Source organism: Haliotis rufescens, unplaced genomic scaffold (assembly GCF_023055435.1).
Source record: "Haliotis rufescens isolate VD_foot unplaced genomic scaffold, xgHalRufe1.0.p SCAF_122, whole genome shotgun sequence".
In the NCBI taxonomy this organism is placed as follows: domain Eukaryota; kingdom Metazoa; phylum Mollusca; class Gastropoda; order Lepetellida; family Haliotidae; genus Haliotis; species Haliotis rufescens.
This window is the reverse complement of record NW_025963805.1, coordinates 470071-482978: the sequence shown is the minus strand read 5'-3', so window position 1 is coordinate 482978 and position 12908 is coordinate 470071.

Below are 12908 nucleotides of genomic sequence, written 5' to 3'. Positions count from 1 at the left end.
CATGACGGCCTAGCAATAATTGCAGAGACAAAGAGATCTACACCCACCGTCACAAGGGAGCAATAAAAAATGTATGCTGTCTCATTTATCAAGTCCGTATAAAATCAATGCTTGTGAAAAGAAACGAATCAACTGATCGGGTGGACATACCCGGACACTTGGTTGACGGCGTTGCACATGATATCAACCTTTGGTTTGCCTGGCTTATTTGTTTAATATAGATGGAATATTGCTGACATCAACGAAAAAAGCAAAATTAATTACTAACACACCTTACCGAAATTTCAAAGATGGACTGACCTCAGAGCAATCTTAGAGCCGTACTGACTCCGAGTCAACCAGTCATTGTTTTACCCCCTTAATGTCGAGCGCCAGACAGGGTAACAACAAGTACCATCTTTTAACGTCTTTTTGTGTGACGATCGGTAATCGAACCCGGGACATTCCGCTCTCCGGGCGGACGCTCTACCACTAGACCGGTCTTCAGCACACAGAACATCGCAAGATAAACCTGCGTGTTATCGCTTATTACGACCAGCCATGTGGTTCCAATGAACTTTTCTAACCCACGTTTAATGGATCTATATTAACACGTTCATACTGAACCAACCAAATACATGAAGATTAAAACCTCACTGCCGTCCAGTTAATGTAGCTAGCCACATAACCATCACCAAATACACTTTAAGTAGTGGAGTTATTCTCAAACGTTTCAGATGGGAAGATGATGTCTTGTTAAAGCGGGTGAGTTGACAATTTAACGTCAATCGTCAATATTTCAGAAATTTCATTATGAGAACAATTTATACAATAATATAAGGGTAACACTATTTTTCAGGGCATTATCATTTGCAGAAGCCCGAGGTCTTCCATTAACTGCCCGACGAAGGAGGGCAGTTGAAAAGACCTAGGGCTTCTGCAAATGATAATGCCCTGAAAAATAGCGTTACCGTTATCATAGCTAAAATGGATGGAATTTGCCATAAGATAAAAAGAAACAACAATATCGGTTTGGAAACATTTACTGCAAGCAACACGAATGTCACAGACCCGCTTTTACAAATATGGTTACGACACAGAACAAACCAGACGACGTCACTATTGACCGTGCCGTCACCGTTCCCTATCCTATCTATGACGTCGCCTTACAACGGGCGTGATAATGGCCCGTCGTCAAGCAATATGAGGGCATTATCAAGTAACAGTGGTCCGCTCATTTCTGATAACATGCGGGCGATTTAATGATAATTCTATCCATTTTAGCTATAATAGTAAATACATTTAGATTTCATGGAGACCTGTCGACAATGGACAGTACATTTAATAATATAAGGATAACGCTATTTTTCAGGGCATTATCATTTGCAGAAGCCCGAGGTTTTCCATTAACTGCAGTTGAAAAGACCGAGGGCTTCTGCATATGATAATGCCCTGAAAAATAGCGTTATCGTTATTATAGCTAAAATGGATGGAATTTGTTATCAAATAAAAAGAAACAACAACATCGGTTTTTAAAAAAATTGCAATCAACACGAATGTCACTGACCCCATTTTACAAACATGGAAACGTCATAGAACAAACCAGATGACGTCACTATAATACGTGACGTCACTTTCTCTACCTTATGACGTCACCTCACAACGGGCTTGATAATGGCCCGTCGTCAAGCATTATGAGGGCATTATCAAGTTACAGTGGCCCGCTCATTTCTGATAACGTGCGGGCGGTTTAATGATAATTCTATCCATTTTAGCTATAATAGTAAATACATTTAGATTTCATGGAGACCTGTCGACAATGGACAGTACATTTAAAAATAGACAACAACAAAAAAAAACGAAAATGGGCAACGGATCACCAGGCCACCATACCAGGAACCATGGGGACTTACGGTATATATTTCACGTTACTCTTGCGTGCGTCATGTCTGTAACATCTATTGACAATTTATTGATCATTTATTGTGGGAAACATATTGATCATTGTAATAAAACATTAATGATGTTGACTGTCGCTAATATAACTAAACAGTATAACGTCAGACATATTGATCATTATCATCACGTGGAAAGCCAGGAGACAAACACGTGGGTTCTGAATATACTGGATTAACCCTAGTCTTAAACACTTATACACTTAATGCAAAAAAGTTCCAGATGGGAAGTCGCTGTCTTGTTAAAGATAGGGAGTGAGTTATTTCATGTCAATCGGCAATATTTCAATAATATCGTGACGAGAACAATTTATAAACAAATGATATGGTTTATAAAGGACCTGTCTACAATAAATAATAAAACAAATGGACAAAATAAATTACAAAAGAGTAATAGATCACCAGCCACCATACTAAGGACCGGGCGGTCGGGTAGCCTAGTGGATAAAGCGTTCGCTCGTCACGCCGAAGACCCGGGTTCGAATCCCGACATGGGTACAATGTGTGAAGCCCATTTCTGGTGTCCCCCGCCGTGATATTGCTGGAATATTGCTAAAATCGGCGTAAAACCATACTCACTCACTCACGCACTAACTACTAGGGACCATGGTGACTTAGGGTACCCCAGGAGGATTTACACCATCGCTCCGGCTACTGGCGATTGGCAGAAAGCCAAACAGTTAAAACCAACGAGTGTTCATCTGAGTAACACAGCGAAGAGATTAAAAATGCTTTGATTGATATGGGACTTATCTACGTCATTCAGGGGGATAAGTACTTTACGTTACGTTAGGTGCGCGCGTCATGTCTGTTACATTTCTTGACCAATAATTGGTCGTTTATTGTTAGAAACATATCAATTATCGTATTATTATGATCACGTGGAAAGCTAGGACACAGACGTGGTGATGGGGACTATGACACACGTGGCGATGGGTACTATGACATACACATGGTGATGGGTGCTATGACACACACATGGTGATGGGTACTATGACACACATATGGTGATGGGTACAATGACACACATATGGTGATGGGTACTATGACACACATATGGTGATGGGTACTATGACACACATATGGTGATGAGTACTGTGTATGACACACACGTGGTGATGGGTACTATGAAACACACATGGTGATGGGTACTATGACACACACATGGTGATGGGTACTATGACACACATGGTGTTGGGTACTATGACACACACAAGGTGATGGGTACTATGACACACACAAGGTGATGGGTACTATGACACACATATGGTGATGGGTACTGTGATACATACATTGTGTTTGGTACTATGACACACATGGTGATGGGTACTATGACACACATGGTGATGAGTACTATGACACACACATTGTGTTGGGGACTATTACACACATGGTGATGGGTACTATGACACACATGGTGATCAGTACTATGACACACATGGTGATGAGTACTATGACACACACATGGTGATGTGTACTATGACACACACATGGTAATGGGTACTATGACACACATATGGTGATGGGTACTATGACACACACATGGTGATGGGTACTATGACACACACATGGTAATGGGTACTATGACACACATATGGTGATGGGTACTATGACACACACATGGTGATGGGTACTGTGACACACACATGGTGATGGGTACTATGACACACAAATGATGATGGGTACTATGACACACATATGGTGATGCGTACTATGACACACATATGGTGATGAGTACTATGACACACATATGGTGATGAGTACTATGACACACATATGGTGATGGGTACTATGACACACACATGGTGATGAGTACTATGGCACACATATGGTGATGAGTACTATGACACACACGTGGTGATGGGTACTATGACACACATATGGTGATGAGTACTATGACACATATGGTGATGGGTACTATGACACACAAATGATGATGGGTACTATGACACACACACATGGTGATGGGTACTATGACACACACATGGTGATGGGTACTATGACACACACATGGTGATGGGTACTATGATATACACCTGGTGATGGGTACTATGACACACATATGGTGATGGGTACTATGACACACATGGTGATGGGTACTATGACACACACAAGGTGATGGGTACTATGACACACATATGGTGATGGGTACTGTGTCACACAAATGATGATGGGTACTATGTCACACACATGGTGACGGGTGCTATACAGTTAGATAATTCACACATTCACATATCATGTTGCCTCAAGCGCGATAGCAAATTGTAGAGTTCATGTTTTATGTCTAGATAATGATAACCAAGCACAAACGTCGTTCCTACGCTTCATTATTTCGTTGATCCCATCTCCATATTGTCTGGACACCAAATAGACATAAGAATGTTTATTCATTTCCTCCATAAAGAGTACCTTTTGTTCCTTTGGAGAACATTTGTCAATTAATGATTCGTTTACAGCGTGTATGTTTGAATGTTTGACGGAATTAAACATGGACTTGTAGACTCTGAGTATAATGGGGATGTCAATCAATGTCAGATAGCAGCATGGTATCTCAGTGGGCTAACACTGAAAAACCAGCCAAAGACCGGACAAGTACAAGATGTCACACTAACGTGCATGAGCGTTGATATACGATTGAAATAATCTTGAGGTGAGGTGCAATTGGGTTTAACGTCGCGTCCAAGATTATTGCACTTATATAGCGACGTGCATGTACGTGTGTGTGTTTGTGTGGCTGCCTGTACTAGTCCGGACTGATGCCGATTTATAGTGCTAGCTCACTGAGATACCATGCCGCAGTTTAACATGAATATCCCACTCAGACACAGTATACTGACTCCGAGCAGACCAGTCCTTGTTTTAGCCCCTTAATGCCGAGCGCCAGACAGGGTAACAACAAGTACCATCTTTAAACGTCTTTTGGTATGACGCGGCCGGGGATCGAACCCCGGACCTTCCGCTCTCGCGATGCTAATATATATTCAACCTCATCTGCTTGACATGATCACACTTCCACATAACACCTTGGTCTTTTTGTTATCAAGTACTCCGCCAAATGGTACAATTGATACATGTATGGTTGTTAGAGTGGATTTGTCACTGAAACACAACTGAAGTTAGAATGGGGTGCTTCACCTGGACGCCTTTTGAGTTATTGCCAGAACTACTCAGTGAGTGAGTATGGCATGTTGTCAGTTCTTTAACTACAAGAGCTGGGTATATCTTACAATCATAACATTTATTTCTGAACGTTTGCATTAAAGATGTCACTGGTGGCCACAGATGCAGGGGATCTGGTATATACGAAGGGCTTTCAATAAGTTTTGCAACTTGGGCATTTGTATTTCCACAAACGTGTCGTAACAAGTTCCAGACACAGCAATAAGTTAGATGTGATGGCTTCATTCACCTAAGGGCGGTCACAATCATGGATTCTCTCAAACATGAACAACGCGCCGAAATAAAGTTTCTTGCCAAGGAGGGATGCAAAGCAAAAGAAATTCATGATCACATGTGTAAAGTATTTGGGTCAGGATGCTCTTGACTACTCCACAGTTTGCCGTTGGCCTCTACAGTATAAAAGGGGTGAGAGTCCATAGACGACGCACCAAGGTCAGGCAGGCCTTCAGATGCCACGCAACCGGCAACTATTGCTGCTATAGAAAGAAGAATTTTGTCTGACCGACAAGTGAAAGTATCTGAACTTTCTAGGGAATTCCAAATATCAGTTGGAACTGTTGGAACCATTATTAATGAGCATCTTGGTAAGTCCAGGGTATCTGCAAGATGGGTACCCAGAAACCTCAGAGTTCAAGATTGTCATCAGAGAACTAAAAGTTGTCGAAACCTCCTGGATCTCTATACTCCTGATGAAGCTGGATTTAATTCTCTTTTAGTGAGGTGATGAAACATGTATCCGCCACGGGAACCCAGAGTTGTGCATGTAGCTAGAGTTGTATATGTAGAGAGTGTTGTTTATGTAGAGAGTGTTGTTTATGTAGAGAGAGTTGTATATGTAGAGAGTGTTGTTTATGTAGAGAGTGTTGTTTATGTAGAGAGAGTTGTATATGTAGAGAGTGTTGTTTATGTAGAGAGTGTTGTATATGTAGAGAGTGTTGTTTATGTAGAGAGTGTTGTTTATGTAGAGAGAGTTGTATATGTAGAGAGTGTTGTTTATGTAGAGAGAGTTGTATATGTAGAGAGTGTTGTATATGTAGAGAGTGTTGTTTATGTAGAGAGAGTTGTATATGTAGAGAGTGTTGTTTATGTAGAGAGTGTTGTATATGTAGAGAGTGTTATTTATGTAGAGAGTGTTGTGTATGTAGAGAGTGTTATTTATGTAGAGAGTGTTGTGTATGAAGAGAGTTGTACATGTAGAGAGTGGTGTATATGTAGAGAGTGCTGTTTATGTAGAAAGTGTTGTGTATGTAGCTAGAGTTGTATATGTAGAGAGCGTTGTATATGTAGAGAGTGGTGTGTATGTAGAGAGAGTTGTGTATGTAGAGAGTGTTATGTATGTAGAGAGAGTTGTATATGTAGAGAGTGTTGTATATGTAGAGAGTGTTGTAAATGTAGAGAGTGTTGTGTATGTAGCTAGAGTTGTATATGTAGAGAGTGTTGTTTATGTAGATAGTGTTATGTATGTAGAGAGAGTTGTGTATGAAGAAAGTGTTATGTATGTAGAGAGCGTTGTGTATGTAGAGAGTGTTGTGTATGTAGAGAGTGTTGTATGTGTGGAGGGTGTTGTGTGTGTAGGGAGTGTTGTGTATGTAGAGAGAGTTGTGTATGTAGAGAGTGTTGTGTATGTAGAGAGCGTTGTGTATGTAGAGAGTGATATGTATGTAGAGTGTGTTGTATATGTAGAGAATGTTGTGTATGTAGAGAGTGTTATGTATGTAGAGAGCGTTGTGTATGTAGAGAGCGTTGTGTATGTAATGAGTGTTGTGTATGTAGAGAGAGTTGTGTATGTAGAGAGCGTTGTGTATGTAGAGAGTGTTGTGTATGTAGAGAGAGTTGTGTATGTAGAGAGTGTTGTGTATGTAGAGAGAGTTGTTTATGTAGGGAGTGTTGTATATGTAGAGAGTGTTGTTTATGTAGATAGTGTTATGTATGTAGAGAGAGTTGTGTATGAAGAGAGTGTTATGTATATAGAGAGCGTTGTGTATGTAGAGAGTGTTGTGTATGTAGAGAGTGTTGTATGTGTAGAGAGTGTTATGTATGTAGAGAGAGTTGTATATGTAGAGAGTGTTGTGTATGTAGAGAGTGTTGTATGTGTAGAGAGTGTTATGTATGTAGAGAGCGTTGTGTATGTAGAGAGTGTTGTGTATGTAGAGAGTGTTGTATGTGTAGAGAGTGTTATGTATGTAGAGAGAGTTGTGTATGTAGAGAGTGTTATGTATGTAGAGAGAGTTGTATATGTAGAGAGAGTTGTATATGTAGAGAGTGTTGTATATGTAGAGAGTGTTGTAAATGTAGAGAGTGTTGTGTATGTAGAGAGAGTTGTGTATGAAGAAAGTGTTATGTATGTAGAGAGCGTTGTGTATGTAGAGAGTGTTGTGTATGTAGAGAGTGTTGTATGTGTGGAGGGTGTTGTGTGTGTAGGGAGTGTTGTGTATGTAGAGAGAGTTGTGTATGTAGAGAGTGCTGTGTATGTAGAGAGCGTTGTGTATGTAGAGAGTGATATGTATGTAGAGTGTGTTGTATATGTAGAGAATGTTGTGTATGTAGAGAGTGTTATGTATGTAGAGAGCGTTGTGTATGTAGAGAGCGTTGTGTATGTAGAGAGTGTTGTGTATGTAGAGAGAGTTGTGTATGTAGAGAGCATTGTGTATGTAGAGAGTGTTGTGTATGTAGAGAGAGTTGTGTATGTAGAGAGTGTTGTGTATGTAGAGAGAGTTGTTTATGTAGGGAGCGTTGTATATGTAGAGAGTGTTGTTTATGTAGATAGTGTTATGTATGTAGAGAGAGTTGTGTATGAATAGAGTGTTATGTATGTAGAGAGCGTTGTGTATGTAGAGAGTGTTGTGTATGTAGAGAGTGTTGTGTATGTAGAGAGAGTTATGTATGTAGAGAGTGTTGTATATGTAGAGAGTGTTGTTGATGTAGAGAGTGTTGTATGTGTGGAGGGTGTTGTGTATGTAGGGAGTGTTGTGTATGTAGAGAGTGTTATGTATGTAGAGAGTGTGTGTATGCAGAGAGTGTTGTGTATGTAGAGAGTGTTGTATATGTAGAGAGTGTTGTATATGTAGAGAGTGTTGTATATGTAGAGAGTATTGTATATGTAGAGAGTGTTGTATATGTAGAGAGTGTTGTATATGTAGAGAGTGTTGTATATGTAGAGAGTGTTGTGTATGTAGAGAGTGTTGTATATGTAGAGATCGGTGTATATGTAGAGAGTGTTGTTTATGTAGAGAGTGTTGTATATGTAGAGAGTGTTGTATATGTAGAGAGTGTTGTATATGTAGAGAGCGTTGTGTATGTAGAGAGTGTTGTTTATGTAGAGAGTGTTGTATATGTAGAGAGCGTTGTGTATGTAGAGAGTGTTGTATATGTAGAGAGTGTTGTATATGTAGAGAGCGTTGTGTATGTAGAGAGTGTTGTTGATGTAGAGAGTGTTGTATATGTAGAGAGTGTTGTTTATGTAGAGAGTGTTGTTGATGTAGAGAGTGTTGTATATGTAGAGAGTGTTGTGTATGTAGAGAGTGTTGTATATGTAGAGAGTGTTGTGTATGTAGAGAGTGTTGTATATGTAGAGAGTGTTGTATATGTAGAGAGTGTTGTATATGTAGAGAGTGTTGTTGATGTAGAGAGTGTTGTATATGTAGAGAGTGATGTTGATGTAGAGAGTTTTGTATATGTAATGAGTGTTGTGTATGTAGAGAGTGTTGTTGATGTAGAGAGTGGTGTTGATGTAGAGAGTGGTGTGTATGTAGAGAGAGTTGTGTATGTAGAGAGTGTTGTTGATGTAGAGAGTGGTGTTGATGTAGAGAGTGGTGTGTATGTAGAGAGTGTTGTGTATGTAGAGAGTGTTATGTATGTAGAGAGTGTTGTTTATGTAGAGAGTGTTGTATATGTAGAGAGTGTTGTATATGTAGAGAGTGTTGTATATGTAGAGAGTGCTGTTTATGTAGAAAGTGTTGTGTATGTAGCTAGAGTTGTATATGTAGAGAGTGTTGTTTATGTAGAGAGGGTTGTATATCTAGAGAGTGTTGTATATGTAGAGAGTGTTATTTATGTAGAGAGTGTTGTGTATGTAGAGAGTGTTGTATATGTAGAGAGTGTTGTATATGTAGAGAGTGTTGTTTATGTAGAGAGTGTTGTTGATGTAGAGAGCGGTGTATATGTAGAGAGTGTTGTATTTGTAGAGAGTGTTGTATATGTAGAGAGTGTTGTATATGTAGAGAGCGTTGTGTATGTAGAGAGTGTTGTATATGTAGAGAGTGTTGTATCTGTAGAGAGTGTTGTTGATGTAGAGAGTGTTGTTGATGTGGAGAGTGTTGTATATGTAGAGAGTGTTGTTTATGTAGAGAGTGTTGTTGATGTAGAGAGTGTTGTTGATGTAGAGAGTGTTGTTTATGTAGAGAGTGTTGTGTATGTAGAGAGTGTTGTTTATGTAGAGAGTGTTATGTATGTGGAGGCAGTTGTGTGCCTAAAGAGCGTTGTTTATGCAGATATTGTTGCACACGGGATATCACACAGATGGGGATTTTTGTTTTTATTGTTCCCGGGGTATAATATATAACAACACAGTATTCTGCAATGCATACAATTACACAGTATACACTTTTAAAAGATCAAAGGTTTGGAAACAAACATTGTCACATTTCAAACCAACCTAAAAGGCTATTTTTGTCATTCATTGTTAAAGCAATACATTTCTCGATTGAAAACATGCTGTATTTCTTTATATCTTTTGATACCTTTGATTGAGCAGTCATGAATATGCCCTTTTCCCAATAAATGTATATGATTGTATAAGAGTAGTTAGTTTTGTCAATTTATTTTTCACACAAAGTCCGAGATCATTCCGAAATTGTTAATTTTCATTACTTTCCCTGAAGACATGGCTGATGTCCTCTGTGACAGCATTACAAAGGCTAATACACTGTTGTCCACAAGATTCATAGTTCCTTCTTCGTGTAGATAATACATATAGACATTTGTTTGAAAATCTAAAAGTTTTACATCCTTCAGCTTACATCTATAAACAGTAAATATCTTTTTTTCCTATTTAACTCACAGTCAAGAATAAATTGCCATTTATTACAAACTTACAAAGATTATTTTCATTTGATAATTAATTTATAATAAAAGATTCTAGCGTCTTTACCGGATTACTTCATATCCGTTTAGCAACTGCGTATATACAAATTCTTTAAAACTATTTTTCTAGTTTCCTTGATTATCGTTTTCCATGAGTCTGGAATATTGAAACTTAAATATCTTTAGTCTAATATTGTACCTTATATCGGATATTTTAGTTTCAGTTCTTCAAATGACATCAATCAGTTGTCATTGTATACATCCTTAATAGAGTAAATTCCATTCTTAGCCCATTGCTGGATGTAGTATCCTGCTTGTTTGAAGTTGTGATTAAGCCATAAATGTTGGGGCAAAATGTCTTCTATGTTATCAACATTAATAATATTATTTTTCACAAAATATGTGGTTTGCCCGAAGTTTACCAATTACAATTTATCGTTATTAAAAGTTTCTTCACAGATGACATTCAAAATTGGCATTATGAAACAACATCGTATGATGCATCATGTTTCTGTTTGAGTGCTTGTCAGAAGTAGCGGCGTTTGGCGGTCAAAATTCATTTAAATGAAAATGTCGCTTGCTGGATGCCTCATACAAAATTGAAAGAAGCGTTGGTATATGAGAATAACCTCTCTTCTCTGCCTTCACATCGACACTTACGAGAAGGCCACCATGTGTAATCTTGTCTTGAATGTCTTCTGTGGTTGGTATATGTAATTTTGTACACCTTGAAGCCACGTATGATCCCTGCCACAGATGGGGGAGGGGACATCCATGTAGGAATATGTGCTGTCCCTTCCTCACGTTTTGCTTTCTGGAGCTGACCTCAAAGGCCGTAGATTAATTCCTCACTTAGAATGACTTGAAGTGAAGACATTCAACTGATTTATTTATCAAAATATCACCCTTCCACGTTGATATACTTTTGCCAATGATGTTTGGGGGATTTTATCCTACGTTCGGAGAACAGGAGAGTAGGTTGGGTGCTGAAGGAGTTCAAAGCAATTCTATTGGATTGTACCGATAGCTGATTTGTGAATTGGTACATTGTCTTGATGGAAGAGCACACCTTTCCTTCTTTCGTCTTTGGTTTCTGTGGTGGTGGTGATATCAAATGTTTTCACTGTTTGCAATTGATGTTTGACCGGAAGTGGCGGACCCTAGTTTCAAGAACCTTTCTGGGTCAGCTTCACACAGAGCTAGTTTATCACCGCATGGTGTATTTTTTATAAGAAGTCAAAAGCTCTGGAACCAAACAAGCTGATTCCTTCTTCATTATCAAAGTTTCTGTGATAATGAAATGTACTCTCTCCTGGAAAATGATCCTTAACTAACAATATGACGCTCAGTCATTCGACGGTCAGGATATCGTTGATTATCTCGACGAGATATAATCTGTAATGGGAGAAAAGGTAGAGATAATAGCCGTCAGTTATTCGATTGGCACATTTCCCCTTTATACTGTTAAATGTAACCCACCTGCTCATAACGAGACTTATCTGACATTGCCGTATTCAGGGAGTCATCATTATTTATATACGGGTTAATGTTTTGGCAGCATGTACATTTTATTAACGTCCTGTACAAGGCTGTACACGATGTTGATAACTCATTTTACTAATAACAGAGTCGTGGCCCCTATTTATCGTAAAATAAAACACTGCAGGATAAAATAATATTCTCCCTGAACAAAATATTCTCCAAATTTCCGACGTCCTCAAATTTCGAGCGTATGTTCGAATCTCCAGACATGACGTCTTGACAGAAAAAAATGTAAAATATACCATGCCTCGTTCTTTATTGGTCTTTGCGATTTATTGCGTAGCTACCTTATATATTATTATATAGTTATATAGGCATAACTATGGGATGCTAGTTGTTGGTATTTGAATCCACAGGTGGGAAGTCCTCTGAGACGTGGATTGAGATGTTGATATCTCATTTAACAAATAAAGATTCTTCCAATTCCCGACGTCCTTAAGTTGCGAGCGCATGTGCATTTTTCTCTTTATGTCCGCAAACCAATAAAGTAAGTATGGATTACAACTTCTATATGTTACTGTACTAGCGAGGTTTCGGTATAGATCCTTATACCGTTGTCAAGCAAGCCAGTCTAGGACAGTATAATGAAGACGTTCTTTTCCACACATTTTGTGTTTACGTTGTCATGTCAACTTCTAAGAAATTCCTGTCAAACAATTGGTCCTCAGTTCTCTGCAGATCTTAAGTGACGATAAGAAATAGACAAAATGGTAAAATTGCTTGAAATGATTTTCGGTTTAAAGACTCAATCGATATAGATACAATTGATAATGGAAGAATGAAAAAATGAATGTTTATTGATATTTCTCGAACAAATACTTACTATTGAGCGTAATATGGAAGCCATTTAATTCAAAACTTTGTTCAGTTGTTCGACGAAGGCAAGGTAAAACTAAACTAATAGTATATCGATAGCATACACCAGCTTGCTATGTGTCTCGAATGTATCATCAGTTCCCTAAGTTCAACTGTTCTCGATCGAATGTAAATTACATTGAATAATATGATATTGATGGGTTTTGTTAGAAATGGATGATGATTATCTTGTCAATATGCCCAAGGCGTAACATAGGTTCAAGTAAATGTAGAAAAAGATCATGTACGCCGCCTTGTAGTTCCTGAACACAATATAACATGTGATGGTATTTGTAGTCTATGTCTTAACAATTG